The sequence below is a fragment of the Heterodontus francisci genome, unplaced genomic scaffold, assembly GCF_036365525.1.
Source record: "Heterodontus francisci isolate sHetFra1 unplaced genomic scaffold, sHetFra1.hap1 HAP1_SCAFFOLD_75, whole genome shotgun sequence".
Classification (NCBI taxonomy): domain Eukaryota; kingdom Metazoa; phylum Chordata; class Chondrichthyes; order Heterodontiformes; family Heterodontidae; genus Heterodontus; species Heterodontus francisci.
Genome location: NW_027141820.1, coordinates 1215340 through 1232290, shown reverse-complemented (window position 1 = coordinate 1232290; position 16951 = coordinate 1215340). Strand labels below are relative to the sequence as shown.

The following is a 16951-nucleotide window of genomic DNA, read 5'->3' as shown; positions in this document are numbered from 1 at the left end:
AGAGTGGGATGGGGCGAAGCGGGGAATGATTGTCCGGAGAATGGGATGGCGCTGTTTAGAGGGGATTTGAGGAAAAAATGTTTCACCTCGAGGGTGGTTGGAATCTGGAACACATTGCCTGAAGGAGTGGTAGAGGCAGGAACCCTCACAACATTTAAGAAGTATCTAGATGAGCACTCAAAACGCCACAGAATACAAGGCTACGGCCACGTGCTGGAAAATGGAATTAGAATAGATAGGTACTTGATGGCCGGCACGGACATGATGGCCGAAGGGCCTGTTTCTGTGCTGTATAACTCTATGACTCTATGAAACCTCACTGAATTACAGAGGGTGTGCAGCACTGTCAGAGGTGCTGTCCTTCTAATGAGACTTCAAACAGCGCAACGTTCTCCGAGTATCAACCAAAACATGTCCATTGTGTAGATATGTGCCGTATTTGCTTATGAAACGACAGTCACTGCTCCTAAAGTAATTCACTTTAGGTGAATTAAGATGACTTGGTACTATATAACGTGAATGCGCAAGAGGTAGCGGGGGACTGTTGGGGTGGGACGGAGGCGGCGATGGCAAACTTTGAGGGGATTTTTGGGTCGAAGTTGTTTTCTGTGATAAATTGAGTAGCTCCATCTTTAATCCTGGCAGCTGCCTGAATGTCACAGACAGTGACGTTTCAGTGGAAGAGGCTGCATTTGCGCATGTGCTAGTACAGCGTCACCTGGTGGTTGCGTTGTCAGCAAATGCAGCGTTTTAACTTTGGCTCCACGATGACATTTTTTTCCTCAATTAAAATATGTCTTGAGTGCCTTAATAACTTCTTCACATGTAGCCTTCTGTTCTTCATGAGGATGTTGCCTGCACACTCCCTCCATTGCAGACAATAGCGTACTGACCTGTTCCATGTCTGGCTTCTGCACGAGACCCGATGCAGTACGATACCTTGCAAACCTCTGGAACCATCTCGGCCACTCCTCGGCTTGGTTCAGTCCAGTGACCTTTTCAAAGGTGCAGGCAAAGATTTCTCCATCTTCACTTTGGTTTACTGTGGCCCCCATATAATATTCTGATATCTTTCAAGGCTTAGTACAGAATTTATAAGAATCTGACGGTTAAAATAACCTGAGTTTACTCCACACACCTTGCATTGAAGGTTTCATCGACAACTCTCCATGAGGTGCCACACAGATTATATTACATCACTTCCTGTGATGATGCACATAGTCTATTTATATAATCTGCCCAGTAACAACCCAATGTCCACTCTTATATTACTGTACAGATGTGAGAAAAGCTGAGGATGGGAATGGAACGTCTGAATGAAGATTTCATGATGCTGATGATGTGAATGAGGCTGATCTGTTACCCATTCCACAATCCCTCTTTATTTCTGTGCATGTTTCTCGATGCTGTTTCAACCAAATTGAAAAAGAATCACAAATCCTCCTCTGGAGCCTCAGGTGTCCATTAATAAAAGGCATGGTGGCCAAGTGGTAAGGCGTCAGTCTCGAAAACTAAAGATCACGGGTTCAATCCCCGTCCGTGCCTTATGATTAGCTTCTCACTTTAAATGTGATGTTTCCAGAAAAGATGTGCGTTGCATTCGTGTCGGCCATCTTGAAATCAGTGTCATGTTGCACTTTATTCTGGACACTGGGAAGAACATGAGGAGTAGCCACATGGTTCCTCGAGCCTTCTCTGCCATTGACAGAGTGAAAATAACTGAGGTCCAAGCACTGAACCTTTTTACTGTGCATTTGCTTGATATTTAACAGAGCTATTTTATTTAGGGCGGCACAGTGGCGCAGTGGTTAGCACCGCAGCCTCACAGCTCCAGGGACCCGGGTTCGAATCCAGGTACTGCCTGTTTGCAAGTTCTCCCTGTGTCTGCGTGTGTTTTCTCCGGGTGCTCCGGTTTCCTCCCACAAGCCAAAAGACTTGCAGGTTGATAGGTAAATTGGCCATTATAAATTGTCACTTATGTAGGTAGGTGGTCGGGAAATACAGGGACAGGTGGGGATGTTTGGTTGCAATGTAGGATTAGTATAAATGGGTGGTTGATGTTCGGCACAGACTCGGTGGACCGAAGGGCCTGTTTCAGTGCTGTATCTCTAATCTAATCTAATATAATCTAATCCCACATCCCGCACTCCTGTCCTTTCCCCCATTGCCCTGTTAGATTTTCCATGTCAGGTATATATCCAATTCCATTCAGAGTTAACATTGAATCTGCTTCCACTGACCTTTCAGGATTGCATTCCAGACCAGAACAACACACTGCGGAAAAAACAATCTCCTCATCACAACTCGAATTCTTTTGTCAATTACTTTAAATGTGTTTCCTCTGGTTACTGACCCTTCTGTCACTGGCAACACTTTCTCCTTCTTTACTCTATCAAAACTCTTCAGGATTTGCATATCCTGCTGCCTTTGCTGATATAACAAAGCTGAGCACACATCACCAAAAGGAATATGATTGGCTCTGAATCACATTTATCCTTCCTGTGAATCTGATGTGGATCTTGTATTTTCCCGGAACCAAACAATCTGAGCAGCAAGTGTGGGTTCCAGTGATTCCCACCACTCTGAGAGAGAGAGGATGTGATAATGAGCCAGATAGAAGAAAGGAGTGAGATAGAGAGTAAAATAGCCCTGGTCTGTTTCTACTAACCCCCGGCCCCCTACTTAAAATGGCATCATTTTCTCCTGCCTCTCCACATTCTAATCCATTGATTAATGCAATCCTTTCATCTGAAACATAGAACATCGAACAGTACAGCACAGTACAGGCCCGTCTGCCCACGATGTTGTGCCGAACCTTTAACCTACTCTCAGATCAAACTACCTACATACCCTTCATTCTACTATCATCCATGTACCTATCCAAGAGTCGCTTAAATGTCCCTAATGTATCTGCTTCTACTACCACCGCTGGCAGTGCATTCCACGCACCCACCACTCTCTGTGTCAAGAACCTACCTCTGACATCTCCCCGAAACCTTCCTCCATCACCTTAAAATTATGTCCCCTGGTGACAGCCCTTTCTGCCCTGGGAAAAAGTCTCTGGCTATCCACTCTATCTATGCCTCTCATCATCTTGTACCCCTCTATCAAGTCACCTCTCATCCTTCTTCGTTCCAATGAGAAAAGCCCTAGCACCCTCAACCTTTCTTCGTAAAACGTACCCTCCAGTCCAGGCAGCATCCTGGTAAATCTCCTCTGCACCTTCTCTAAAGCTTCCACATCCTTCCTAGAATGAGGCGACCAGAACTGAACACAATATTCCAAGTGTGGTCGAACCAGGGCTTTATAGAGCTGCAGCATAACCTCGCGGCTCTTAAACTCAATCCCCCTGTTAATGAAAGCCAACACACCATATGCCTTCTTAACAACCCTATCAACTTGCGTGGCAACTTTGAGCGATCTATGGACATGGACCCCAAGATCCCTCTGTTCCTCCACACTACCAAGCATCCTGTCTTTAAGCCTGTATTCTGCATTCAAATTCGACCTTCCAAAATGAATCACTTCACACTTTTCCAGGTTGAACTCCATCTGTCCCTTTAATTCCTGTTTCCTAATCCATTGATGTTTCACAATGTACTGAACTTTCCCAATCCATTGATATAACTCAGTCTATAGAATTTCTCAATCCACTGATATTTTCCAGTCCATTGACTATCCCAATCCATTAATGGTTTCTGACCATTGACATTCCCAATCCATTTATATTGCCTGTGATTTCAAAGCAACTGTGGAATACAAATAGTATCAGTATTATCAGATACATCGAGATGAGGTGCAATAGCCAAGTGGACAGATGTCAGGTTTATAAAGAAAAAAGCACTGGCTCGATATTTGTCCAGTCTATCACTGGATCTGAACTCTCAACCTACTGTATTTCTGTGGGTCTGCTGACTTGTAGATTTGAAGAACCATTGGATGTTTCTCAATCCTCTGACTTTTCTCATTCTTGTGCCATATTTGTTCCTTTGGGTTCACCAGTGAAGAAAATTATTCCCTATTACATTTGGTGAAGACTTTAATAACCTCACAACCTTGTGTCTCACCATCTCAGGTCAAACTCCCTACAGAAACTTTAAACATTTAACTAATCTGCTGGAAACATTTTCAAGGGCGCAGACATTCCTTCATTACGCTTCCTTCTTTGACATGTGATTGACAAATGTGTGTGTAATGGAGAGAGAGAGAGTGAAAAAAAAGAGAGAGAGAGTGCGATAGAAAGTTAGAGGACCAGCTAAAGACAGATAGAGAGAGAGAGGCAGAGAGAGGTAAAGCGATAGACAGAGAGAGAGAGAGAGAGAGAGAGAGAGAGAGAGAGAGAAGGAGAGAGAGTCATTGAGTCATGGAGTCACTACAGTACAGGAACTCATTTTGCCCATCAAGCCCATGTAAATCAATCCATTCAGTCCCATTCCCCCGCTCTATCCCCATCGCCCTGTAAGTTATCTAAACCTGTCATATTTATTATAATCTTGTACCTGTCTATCAAATCTCCCCTCAATCTCCTTTGCTCCAAGGAGAACAACCCCAGCTTCTCCAACCTAACCTTACAGCTAAAATCCCTCATGTCTGGAACCATTCTGATAAATCTTCTCCACCCTGTCAAGGACACTCACATCCCTCCAAACGTGTGTTGACTAGAACTGGATGCAATTCTCTGGTTGTGGCCCAACTAGAGATTTATACAGATTCAGCATAACTTCCCTACTTTTGTACTCAGTACCTCTATTTATGAAGCCCAAGATCCCATATGTTTTGCTAACTATTTTCTCAATGTGTCCTGCCACCGTCAAAGAACTATGCATATGAATCCCCAGGATTTTATTCCTAAAAATATGCTTTCTTCATATAAATCTGTAAAAAATGCATTATACAACAGTTCAAAACAGCACCAAGTTGACATTCCAAAAAGTGCAAAGGAAATCAGTTTTCTTCAATACAGGAGTGAGTTGCCTCACAACCCTTCCACTCCGTTTTACCTGACATGGACATTTTACAGCAAACCCATATCTGGTGTATACAGCACGAGGGGTTTCCAATGGGTCCAGCTGCCCAGTTCACTATGGCGGGGGGACCTTACACAGTGGTCTTTCCCCATTGAGCCTTTGCAGTGGCTACCCCAAGCTTTAGTGCGTCCCTCAGCACGTAGTCCTGGACCTTGGAATGTGCCAGTCTGCAAAACTCGGTCGTGGACAACTCTTTGCGCTGCAAGACCAGCAAGTTTCGGGCAGACCAAAGAGTGTCTATCACCAAATTGATGGTCCTCCAGCAGCAGTTAATGTTTATCTCGGTGTGCATCCCTGGGAGCAGCCCGTAGAGCACAGACTCCTGTGTAACAGAGCTGCTTGGGATGAACCTCGACAAAAACCACTGCATCTCTTTCCACACCTGCTTTGCAAAGACACATTCCAGAAGGAGGTGGGCAACTGTCTCTTCCCCACCGCAGCCACCTCGAGTGCCGCGTGTGTAGGGGGCGAGACTTCGGGCATGCAGGAAGGATCTGACAGGAAGGGCTCTTCTTACCACCAGCCAAGCTACATCTTGGTGCTTGTTTGAAAGTTCTGGTGATGAGGCATTCTGCCAAATGACTTTGGCAGTCTGCTCAGGGAACCATCCGACCGGATCCACCATCTCCTTTTCCCGTAGGGCCTTGAGGACATTCCGTGCAGACCACTGCCTGATGGATTGGTGGTCAAAGGTGTTTTCCCGCAGAAACATTCCCACGAAGGATAGCTGGTACGGTATGGTCCAACTGGATGAAGCGATCCGCGGCAATGTGACCAGACCCATCCTTCGCAAAACCTCAGCTCATAGTGACACTTGGTGTTTGTGTACTGGGGCTCCACACACAGCTTGGTGCAGCTGCACACGAAGGTGGTCATCAGGATGAGGGCGACGTTGGGTACGTTTTTCCCGCCCTTGTCCAGAGGTTTGAACATCGTGTCCCTCCCGCCCTGGTCCATTTTAGATCTCCAGATGATGCAGTTGAAGTCACCGCCTAGGATGACCGGCCTGGACGTCGCCAGCAGCAGTGGGAGCGGCTGGAAGACGGTCAGCCGCTCGCTGCGTTGTACCGGGGCGTACACGTTGATCAACCGGAGCGGAGCGTTGTTGTACATCACGTCTGCTACGAGGAGGCGGACGCCCACCACCTCCTTAACTTCGGAGATGGTGAAGTTACCTCCCCGCAGCAGAATACCCAGGCCGGAGGAACGGCAGTCATTACCCCCCGACCAGATCGATGGCCCGTGGGACCACCATCGCGACCACTGCCTGTAGCTGCTGAGGTGTGGTATTCCACACTCCTGCAGAAACAGTAGGTCAGCTTTGACCTTGGCAAGGTAATCCAAGGTTGAAACACATCGCGTAGTAGATTTAATGCTACGCACATTAATGGAAGCAATTCTTACACCCATTTTTTACTAAAAATTAGTTGTTGCTTCCCATACTATTTGTCCTAGCCTCCTTGATGAAGGGTCACTGACCCGAAACGTTAACTCTGCTTCTCTTTCCACAGATGCTGCCAGACCTGCTGAGTGGTTCCAGCATTTATTGTTTTTATTTCAGGTTTCCAGTATCCGCAGTATTTTGCTTTTATCTCGCTGTCTCTTGCTGGTTTGCTCAGTACCTTTCTCTGTCTGTTCATTTCTGGATCCTGATAATATCTTCCTGGTTTTCTGTGTGTCTTTCTCTGCCTGCCTCATTGTCGGTGCTGTTACTCTGTGTCCTTGTGTCATTGGGCAGTGAGGGTGAGTCCGTCAGCACGTGTGTTGCTGATTCCGGGATTCTTGAGAAATCCGACTCCAATCCTATTTTTATAAAAACATTGGGGAATGAACATATTTCACTAACGGGCAGCTAAAATTGAAAACAGTAGTCAGCAGAGTGCTGCAGGGGAAGCGTGCTGGGCCCAGAACACAGAGGTCGATGGATCGAAACCATTCTCTGCGATTTATGTTTGGTAACAATGCAAACAGTTCACTTTCAAAACATCAAGTATTTTACCCATAATAACAAGATGCTTCCAAAGGCTCTCTATTGCAATGAGCTTCTTCTTTTCAGTGAACACATCAATCAGTAACAAATCACTTTTGCTCACACGAGCACAAGCTGCAAACACGGACCAGCCGAGTCTCTCCCACTTTGTCAACCCCTTCCTGCAGAGCCTCCTCTCCACCACCAGATGGTGATGTTGGCCACAATAAAACCAGGACAAATGGTCACAGTTCGGAGACGGTCAGTAACAGAAAATAAAACAATAACAGGGAAAACCTTTACACAACAACAGGGTACATCTTTACACAACAGAAAACATATTTACACAACAGGAAATACCTTTAGATAACAGGGAGAACACAATCATACAAATGCCTTGTTTCTCCATTTCAGTCTCGTTGCCTCTCTCTCTGTCCCTCACTTTTGCTTCCTCACAGTCTATTCTTGGTTTTCTGTGTGTTTTTCTCTCTATCCCGTTGTCGATGGTGTTACTCAGCGTCCTTGTAACATTGTGTAGCCAGGCTGAGCCTCCCAACACCTGTGTTGCTGTAATAAAAACAGAAAATGCTGGAAATGCTCAGTAGGTCTGGCAGCATCTGTGCAGAGAGAAACAGTTAACAGTTCAGGTCTGTTTCCTTAGCTCACATTAACTTTGTTCTCTCTCCACAGATGCTGCCAGACCTGCTGATTATTTCAAGCATTTTCTGTTTATGTTTCAGATTTCCAGCATCTGCAGTATTTTGCTTTTGTACGTGTGTTGCTGTGTCTGGGACTGTTTGAGTGCAATGCTATTGCTTTATAAACAGCGTTGAAACAAACATTTATCTCGTTAACACACAGCACGAATACACAGCTGGATATAAACAGCAGCCTGCAGCAGAGGGCGCAGTGGAAGTTTATTGACACAAATAATTCACCAGCACCATATTTACTGCTGCCCACAATCACACCACACTTCATCTTAACACGTTTTACTCTTTATTTACATCAACTTCTTGCTTCCAGTAAACACTTCAATTTGGAACACAGCTTCCAAATCACCTTTATTCACAAACCCGAACACACACCAGCCCAGACTTTCCCCTTTCTGTCAACCCATTCCTGCATGACTGCCTCTCCACCAACAGTTGTTGCTAGAATCATACAATCACAGAATGGCTACAGCACAGAAGGAGGCCATACAGCCTGTCGAACCCGTGCTGGCTCTCTGTTAGAGCAACTCACCTCATTTCACTCCCTAGTCAGTTCAATTTTGGAGGTGGGAAAACTTCTCGAAAGAATAATTCGGGACAAAATTAATAATCCCATGGACAAATGTGGGTTAATTCAAGAAAGCCAGCATGGATTTCTTAAGGGAAAATCATGTTTAACTGTCCTGCTGGAGTTTTTTGATGAGGTAACAGAGAGGGATGATGAGGGCAATGCTGTTGATGTGGTGTACATGGACTTTCAAAAGGTCTGGCAGCATCTGAAAGGTCACTGACCTGAAACGTTAACTTTGCTTCTCTCTGTGCAGATGCTGCCAGACCTGCTGAGTATTTCCAGCATTTCTTGTTTTCATTATGGCACAGAGTTCCCTTTTCAAACTTACAGAATTAACCACAATAGTGTACTCTGAGATTCAAGTTAAATACCAGCCCAATATTTACACACATTATGATTTTATAAGTTTCAGTATTAATTCCCATAGTGCATCCTGACATATACATTAGATATAACATAACATAAGAACAGAAGAAATCGGAGCAGGAGTAGGCCATTCGGCCCCTCAAGCCTGCCCTGCCATTCAGTAAGATCATGGCTGATCTGCCCCAGACCTCAACTCCTCTTTCATGCCAGCTCTTCATAGCCCTCAACTCTCCAATATTTCAAAAATCTATTTACATCCTCTTTAAATACTTTCAGTGATTTAGCCTCCAATACTGTCTGGGGGAGAGAATTCCAGACATTCACTACCCTCTGAGAGAAGAAATTCCTTTGCATCTCAGTTTTAAATGAGTGTCCCCTTATTCTGTAACTTTGTCGCCTAGTTTGAGATTCCCCCACTAGTGGAAACATCTTCTCAACATCGACCCTGTTAATAAAAACAAGAAATGTTGGAAATACTCAGCAGGTCTGGCAGCATCTGTGAAGATAGAAGCAGAGTTAATGTTTCAGGTCAGAGACCCTTCTTCACCCTGTTAAGCCCCCTCAGAATCTTGTACGTTTCAAAAAGATCACCCCTCATTCTTCTAAACTCTAATGAATAACCTGTTTAGCCGTTCTTCATAAGTCAACCCCTTCATCTCAGGAATCAGCTGAGTGAATCGCTTTTGAACTCCTCCAATGCCAGTACATCCTTTCTTAAGTCTGAATCTCAAGTGCGATATCAGATTGAGAGAATCTGAAAGATAGTATAACCTGAGATACAAACTGAGAATTCAGTTTAAAACTCACCCGGATTGTGAAACTAAAAGATACAATAGCAATTTAATTTGTATAGACTGTGCTTTGGATCATATTCCAGCCCTCATACAGTATCAGACTGGAAGATACTGTAGCAATTCCATTAGTGCAGACTCAGCTCTACATTACAGAGCAGGGAACATATTTAAACTACCCGGAACACTTTTACACAAGACGGATCACATTTACACAACTGAGAAGATCTTTACCCAACAGGGAACCATTTTACCCAATAACAGAGAACATCTTCACACAACAGTGAATACAGTAACACAACAGAGAACATATTACACAGCAGGAAATATCTTTAAAAGAACACAGGGAACATCTTTACACAACAGAGAACACAATTACATAAATCATCAGTCTTTCGCTGTCTCTTGCTGGTTTGCTCAGTACCTTTCTCTGTCTGTTCCTTTCTGGGTCCTGATAATATCTTCCTGGTTTTCTGTGTGTCTTTCTCTGCCTGCCTCATTGTCGGTGCTGTTACTCAGTGTCCTTGTGTCATTGTGCAGTGAGGGTGAGTCCGTCAGCACGTGTGTTGCTGAGTCCGGGATTCTTGAGAAATGCGACCACAATCCTATTTTTATAAAAACATTGGAGAAATGAACATATTTCACGAACAGGCAGCTAATCTTGAAAACAGTAGTTAGCAGAGTGGCGCAGCGGAAGTATGCTGGACTCATAACCCAGAGGTCAATGGATCGAAACCATTTTCTGCTATTTATGTTTGGTAGTAACACAAACAGTTCACTTTCAAAACATCAAGTGTTTCCCCACAATAACAAGACGCGCTCGATTGCAATCAGCTTTTTCCTTCGAGTGAACAGATCAATCAGTAACAAATCACTTTTGCTCACATGAACACAAACTGAAAACACGGACCAGCCGAATCTCTCCCACTTTGTCAACCCCTTCCTGCAGAGTCTCCTCTCCACCACCAGATGGTGATTTTGGCCACAATAAAACCAGGACAAATCGTCACAGTGAGGAGACAGTCAGCAACAGAAAATAAAACAATAACAGGGAAAACCTTTACACAACAACAGGGTACATCTTTACACAACAGAAAACATATTTACACAACAGGAAATACCTTTAGACAACAGAGAGAGCACAATCATACAAATGCCTTGTTTCTCCATCTCAGTTTCGTTGTCTGTCTCTCTCTCTCCGTTCCTCACTTTTGCTTCCTCACAGTCTATTCGTATTCTGTGTGTTTTTCTCTCTGTCCCGTTGTCGATGGTGTCACTCAGCGTCCTTGTAACATTGCGTAGCCAGGCTGAGCCTCCCAACACCTGTGTTATAGAACATAGAACATAGAACAGTACAGCACAGTACAGGCCCTTCGGCCCACGATGATGTGCCGAACCTTTAACCTACTCCAAGATCAAAACTACCTACATACCCTTCATTCTACTATCATCCATGTACCTATCCAAGAGACGCTTAAATGTCCCTAATGTATCTGCTTCTACTACCACCGCTGGCAGTGCATTCCATGCACCCACCACTCTCTTGTGTGAAGAACCTACCTCTGACATCTCCCCGAAACCTTCCTCCATCACCTTAAAATTATGCCCCCAGGTGATAGCCCTTTCCACCCTGGGAAAAAGTCTCTGGCTATCCACTCTATCTATGCCTCTCATCATCTTGTACCCCTCTATCAAGTCACCTCTCATCCTTCTTCGTTCCAATGAGAAAAGTCCCAGCTTCCTCAATCCTTCTTCATAAGACATGCCCTCCAGTCCAGGCAGCATCCTGATAAATCTCCTCTGCACCCTCTCTAAAGCTTCCACATCCTTCCTATAATGAGACGACCAGAACGGAACACAATATTCCAAGTGTGGTCTAACCAGGGCTTTATAGAGCTGCAGCATAACCTCGCGGCTCTTAAACTCAATCCCCCTGTTAATGAAAGCCAACACACCATACGCCTTCTTAACAACCCTATCAACTTGGGTGGCAACTTTGAGCGATCTATGGACATGGGCCCCAAGATCCCTCTGTTCCAATACACTACCAAGAATCCTGTCTTTTTGCCTATATTCTGCATTCAAATTCAACCCTCCAAAATGAATCACTTCACACTTTTCCAGGTTGAACTCCATCTGCCATTTCTCAGCCCAGCTCTGCATCCTGCCAATGTCCTGTTGCAACCTACAACAGCCTTCCACACTATCCACAACTCCAGCAACCTTCGTGTCATCGGCAAACTTGCTAACCCAGACTTCCACTTCCTCATCCAAGTCATTTATAAAAATCACAAAGAGCAGAGGTCCCAGAACAGATCCCTGCGGAACACCACTGGTCACCGAGCTCCAGGCTGAATTCTTTCCATATACTACCACCCTCTGTCTTCTATGGGCCAGCCAATTCTGTATCCAGACAGCCAACTTTCCCTTTATCCCATGCCTCCTTACTTTCTGAATGAGCCTACCATGGGGAACCTTATCAAACGCCTTGCTGAAATCCATATACACCACATCCACTGCTCTTCCTTCATCAATGTGTTTTGTCACATCTTCAAAGAATGTAATAAGGCTTGTGAGGCATGACCTGCCCCTCACAAAGCCATGCTGACTGTCTCTAATCAAACTATGCTTTTCCAACTAATCATAAATCCTGTCTCTCAGAATCCTCTCCAATAATTTTCCCACTACCTACGTAAGACTGACTGGTCTATAATTCCCAGGGTTATCCCTATTCCCTTTCTTGAACAAGGGAATAACATTTGCCACCCTCCAATCATCTGGTACTACTCCAGTGGACAGTGAGGACGCAAAGATCATCGCCAAAGGCGCGGCAATCTCTTCCCTCGCTTCCCGAAATATCCTTAGGTATATCCCGTCTGGCCCCAGGGACTTATCTGTCCTCATGTCTTTCAAAATTGCCAGCACATCCTCCCTCTTAACATCAACCTGTTCGAGCATATCAGCCTGTTTCACGCTGTCCTCACAAACGACCAGGTCCCTCTCACTAGTGAATACTGAAGCAAAGTATTCATTTAGGACCTCCCCTACCTCCTCCGACTCCAGGCACAAGTTCCCTCCACTATCCTTGATCGGCCCTACCGCCACTCTGGCCATCCTCTTGTTCCTCACATAAGTGTAGAACGCATTGGGATTTTCCTTAATCCTACCCGCCAAGACTTTTTCATGTCCCCTTCTAGCTCTCCTAAGTCCATTCTTCAGTTCCTTCCTGGCTACCTTGTAACCCTCTAGAGCCCTGTCTGATCCTTGCTTCCTCAAACTTAAGTAAGCTTCCTTCTTCCTCTTGACTAGCTGTTCCACATTTCTTGTCATCCAAGGTTCCTTCACCCTACCATCCCTTCCTTGCCTCATCGGGACAAACCTATCCAGCAGTCGCAGCAAGTGCTCCCTAAACAACCTCCACATTTCTGTCGTGCATTTCCCTGAGAACATCTGTTCCCAATTTATGCACCCAGTTCCTGCCTAATAGCATTGTAATTCCCCCTCCCCCAATTAAATATTTTCCCATCCCGTCTGCTCCTGTCCCTCTCCATGACGATAGTAAAGGTCAGGGAGTTGTGATCACTATCACCGAAATGCTCTCCCACCGAGAGATCTGCCACCTGGCCTTGTTCGTTGCCAAGCACCAAATCCGACATAGCTTCCCCTCCAGTCAGCCTATCTACACAAACAGGTCAGTGGCAAGTGGTCCAGAGGAAAACCACAAAGAAAAAACATCCCAAAGCCACCACCCAAACCAGTGGCAAGAGGAGGCTCTCTTCTGAATCAGACTGCAACAACCCCTCTTCACTGGACGGGGAAATGCTGGAACGACAGCCCCTTCAAAAGAGGCGGCAGAACTCCGAGATGGATGATAAAGCATCCCAGCCCCCGGGCACTGGAAGCTGTGATGGGCCCGGCGTGGCCCAACCCCAATGCCACACACGTAACGACGTGGCCAACGCATCTCAGCTCCGGGACATCGGGAGCAAAGACACGTCTGGCGCACCTGAGCTCCGGGAGACCGGGAGCTGTGATGTTTTCGAGGAGGAACAGATGGAAGCAGCTGAGGACAACCCAATGCTCTCTGCCTACAAGACCCCCCCCCCCCCCCCCGATGTCACCCGAGCGGCACAAACCCTGCATGAAAAATCAGGAGGGGTTTCTGAGCCCAACCAACGTGAAACTGCTTGCGCACACGATGGGTATGCAGGAACATCCCGAAGGACTGGGACTAGCGAGGACAAATGGTATGGGAAGCAACAACTAATTTTTCGTAAAACATGGGTGTAAGAATTGCTTCCATTAATGTGCGTAGCATTAAATCTACTACGCGATGTGTTTCAACCTTGGATTACCTTGCCAAGGTCAAAGCTGACCTACTGTTTCTGCAGGAGTGTGAAATACCACACCTCAGCACCTACAGGCAGTGGTCGCGATGGTGGTCCCACGGGCCATCGATCTGGTCGGGGGGTAATGACTGCCGTTCCTCCGGCCTGGGTATTCTGCTGCGGGGAAGTAACTTCACCATCTCCGAAGTGAAGGAGGTGGTGGGCGGCCGCCTCCTCATAGCAGACGTGATGTACAACAACGCTCCGCTCCGGTTGATCAACGTGTACGCCCCGGTACAACGCAGCGAGCGGCTGACCGTCTTCCAGCCGCTCCCACTGCTGCTGGCGACGTCCAGGCCGGTCATCCTAGGCGGTGACTTCAACTGCATCATCGATGCGGCTGGACGATCCAGCAGTGACGACAGCAAACTGGACGCTACGTTCAGATTCTTAATAGAAACAATTAAGGATGCCAAACTGCAGGACGTCTTCAGCAAACCTGCAGACGGAGCGCAGCGCAGATACACATGGTCAAGATCGGACGGGTCTGCCCGTTCCAGGATTGACTTCCTGTTTGTGTCCCGTGCTGTCACGGTTGGATCCACCGACGTCAAGCCGGTGTTCTTCTCTGACCACTGCCTCTTACTGGCCGACTGTCACTTACAGGACGACCAGCGGGTTGGCAGAGGGACGTGGAAGCTCAATGCGACACTGCTGACCCCAGAGAACGTTGAGGAACTCAAAAGGGATTACAAAGGTTGGAGGACCGTGAAACCCCTCTTTGAGTCTCCAGTTCACTGGTGGGAAGCGATTAAGGAGAACATCAAGAGGTTCTTCATCCACAAAGGTGTTCAGAAGGCGAGAGAGAGACAGAGGGAACTGTCCCGACTCCAGAAAATTATGCAAAATCTACTCCGGTTGCAGTCAATGGGGGTCGAGGTCAAGGAGGACCTTCAAGAGGTGAAGAGCCAGCAAGCCTCGCTCTTTGCCAAGGAGGCCTCCAAGATCATCTTCCGATCCAGAGTCCGTTCCATCGAGCAGGATGAGACGTGCTCGCGTTACTTCTTCCAAAAGGTACACAGAGAGAGCTCTGTTATCAGCAGCCTGAAGGAAGAAGATGGCTCGGTAACGTCTTCGCAGTCCGACATACTAAGGATCAGAAAATCCTTTTATGTTGGGCTGTATGACGCGAAGCCCACAGACAGCAGAGCCTCCCAGTCCTTCCTGTCATCTATCACAGAGGTCTTAGATGACAGCAGGAGGGAGAGACTGGACAAGCCGCTAACTCTGGACGAGCTGACGACGGCCGTCCAGTCTTTCGAGACGAGTAAAACTCCCGGGAGCGACGGCTTACCGGTCGAGTTGTACTCGGCCCTGTGGGACTGGGTCGGCCCAGACCTGCTGGAAGTATACGAGAGTATGCTCCTGGCCGGCAGCATGTCAGAATCCATGAGAAAAGGCATCATCACCCTGATTTACAAGCAGAAGGGGGAGAGGGCAGAAATCAGAAATTGGCGGCCCATCTCACTGCTTAATGTTGATTACAAGATTCTGTCCAAAGTCATAGCCAGTCGAGTCAAGTCTGCTCTGGAGTTGGTGATTCACCCCGATCAGACCTGTACTGTACCCGGCAGGAAGATCTCTGATAGTCTCGCGCTACTCAGGGATACGATCGCCTACGTACAGGACAGGAGGGTCGACACCTGCCTCATCAGCCTGGACCAGGAGAAGGCTTTTGACAGGATATCGCACACCTACATGATGGAATGCTTTCCAAAATGGGGTTTGGGGAGGGAATCTGCAATTGGATCCAACTGCTCTACACAAACATCAGTAGCGCAGTCTCAATCAACGGGTGGGAATCGGAAAGTGTCCCGATCAAATCTGGAGTCAGACAGGGCTGCCCTCTCTCCCCGGTCTTGTTTGTTTGCTGTATTGAACCCTTTGCTGAGTCTATTAGGAAGGATGCGAGCATAAGAGGGGTGACAATCCCAGGCAGCGGAGGCACTCAGGTCAAAACCTCCCTGTACATGGATGATGTGGCCGTTTTCTGCTCGGATCCGCTGTCCGTGCGCAGACTGATGAGCATCTGTGACCAGTTCGAACTGGCCTCGGGAGCCAATGTTAACCACGGCAAGAGCGAGGCCATATTCTTTGGCAACTGGGCTGACCAATCCTTTGTCCCCTTCACCGTCAGGTCAGATTACCTGAAGGTGCTGGGGATATGGTTCGGAAGGGCCGGGGCGTGCACCAAAACATGGGAGGAGCGAGTAGCCAAGGTACGACAAAAGTTGGGCATTTGGGGGCAGCGATCTCTCTCCATTGTGGGTAAGAACCTGGTCATCAGGTGCGAGGCGCTCACGTTGTTGCTATACGTGGCGCAGGTCTGGCCCATACCCCACTCCTGTGCCGTGGCAGTCACCCGAGCCATTTTCCGCTTCGTCTGGGGATCTAAAATGGACCAGGTCCGGAGGGACACGATGTTCAAATCTCTGGACAAGGGCAGGAAAATGTACCCAACGCGGCCCTCATCCTGATGACCACCTTCGTGTGCGGCTGCATCAAGCTGTGTGTAGATCCCCAGTACGCAAACTGCAAGTGTCACTACGTGCTGAGTTTCTATCTGTCCCCGGTGTTGCGAAGGATGGGCCTGGTCACATTGCCGCGGAACGCTCCATGCAGTTGGGCGGCGCCGTACCACCTATCCTTCGTGGAGCAGTTTCTGCGGGGAAACACCTTTGACCACCGGTCCATCAGGCAGTGGTCTGCACGGAATGTCCTCAAGGCCCAACGGGAAAAGGAAACGGTGGATCCTGTCGGATGGTTCCCCGAGCAGACCGTCAAAGTCATTTGGCGGAATGCCTCATCACCAGAAATTTCAAACAAGCACCAAGATGTAGCTTGGCTGGTGGTGAGAAGGGCCCTCCCCGTCAGATCCTTCATGCACACCCGAAGTCTCGCCCCCTCCGCACAGTGCCCCCGCGTTCGCTGTGGTGGGGAAGAGACGGTCGCCCACCTCCTCCTGGAATGTGCCTTTGAAAAGCAGGTGTGGAAAGAGATGCAGTGGTTTTTGTCAAGGTTCATCCCAAGCAGCTCTGTCACACAGGAGTCTGTGCTCTCCGGGCTGTTCCCAGGGACGCACACCGAGACAAACATCTACTGCTGCTGGAGGACTATCAATTCGGT

At 47.3% G+C, this 16951-nt stretch overlaps 1 non-coding gene across 1 annotated transcript; it reads left to right on the top strand.

The window, feature by feature from the left end:
- Positions 1-1473: 1473 nt before the first annotated feature.
- On the top strand, positions 1474-1545 carry trnas-cga (transfer RNA serine (anticodon CGA)). Its single transcript has one exon. It is a non-coding gene; the product is annotated as a tRNA-Ser (tRNA).
- Positions 1546-16951: the final 15406 nt, after the last annotated feature.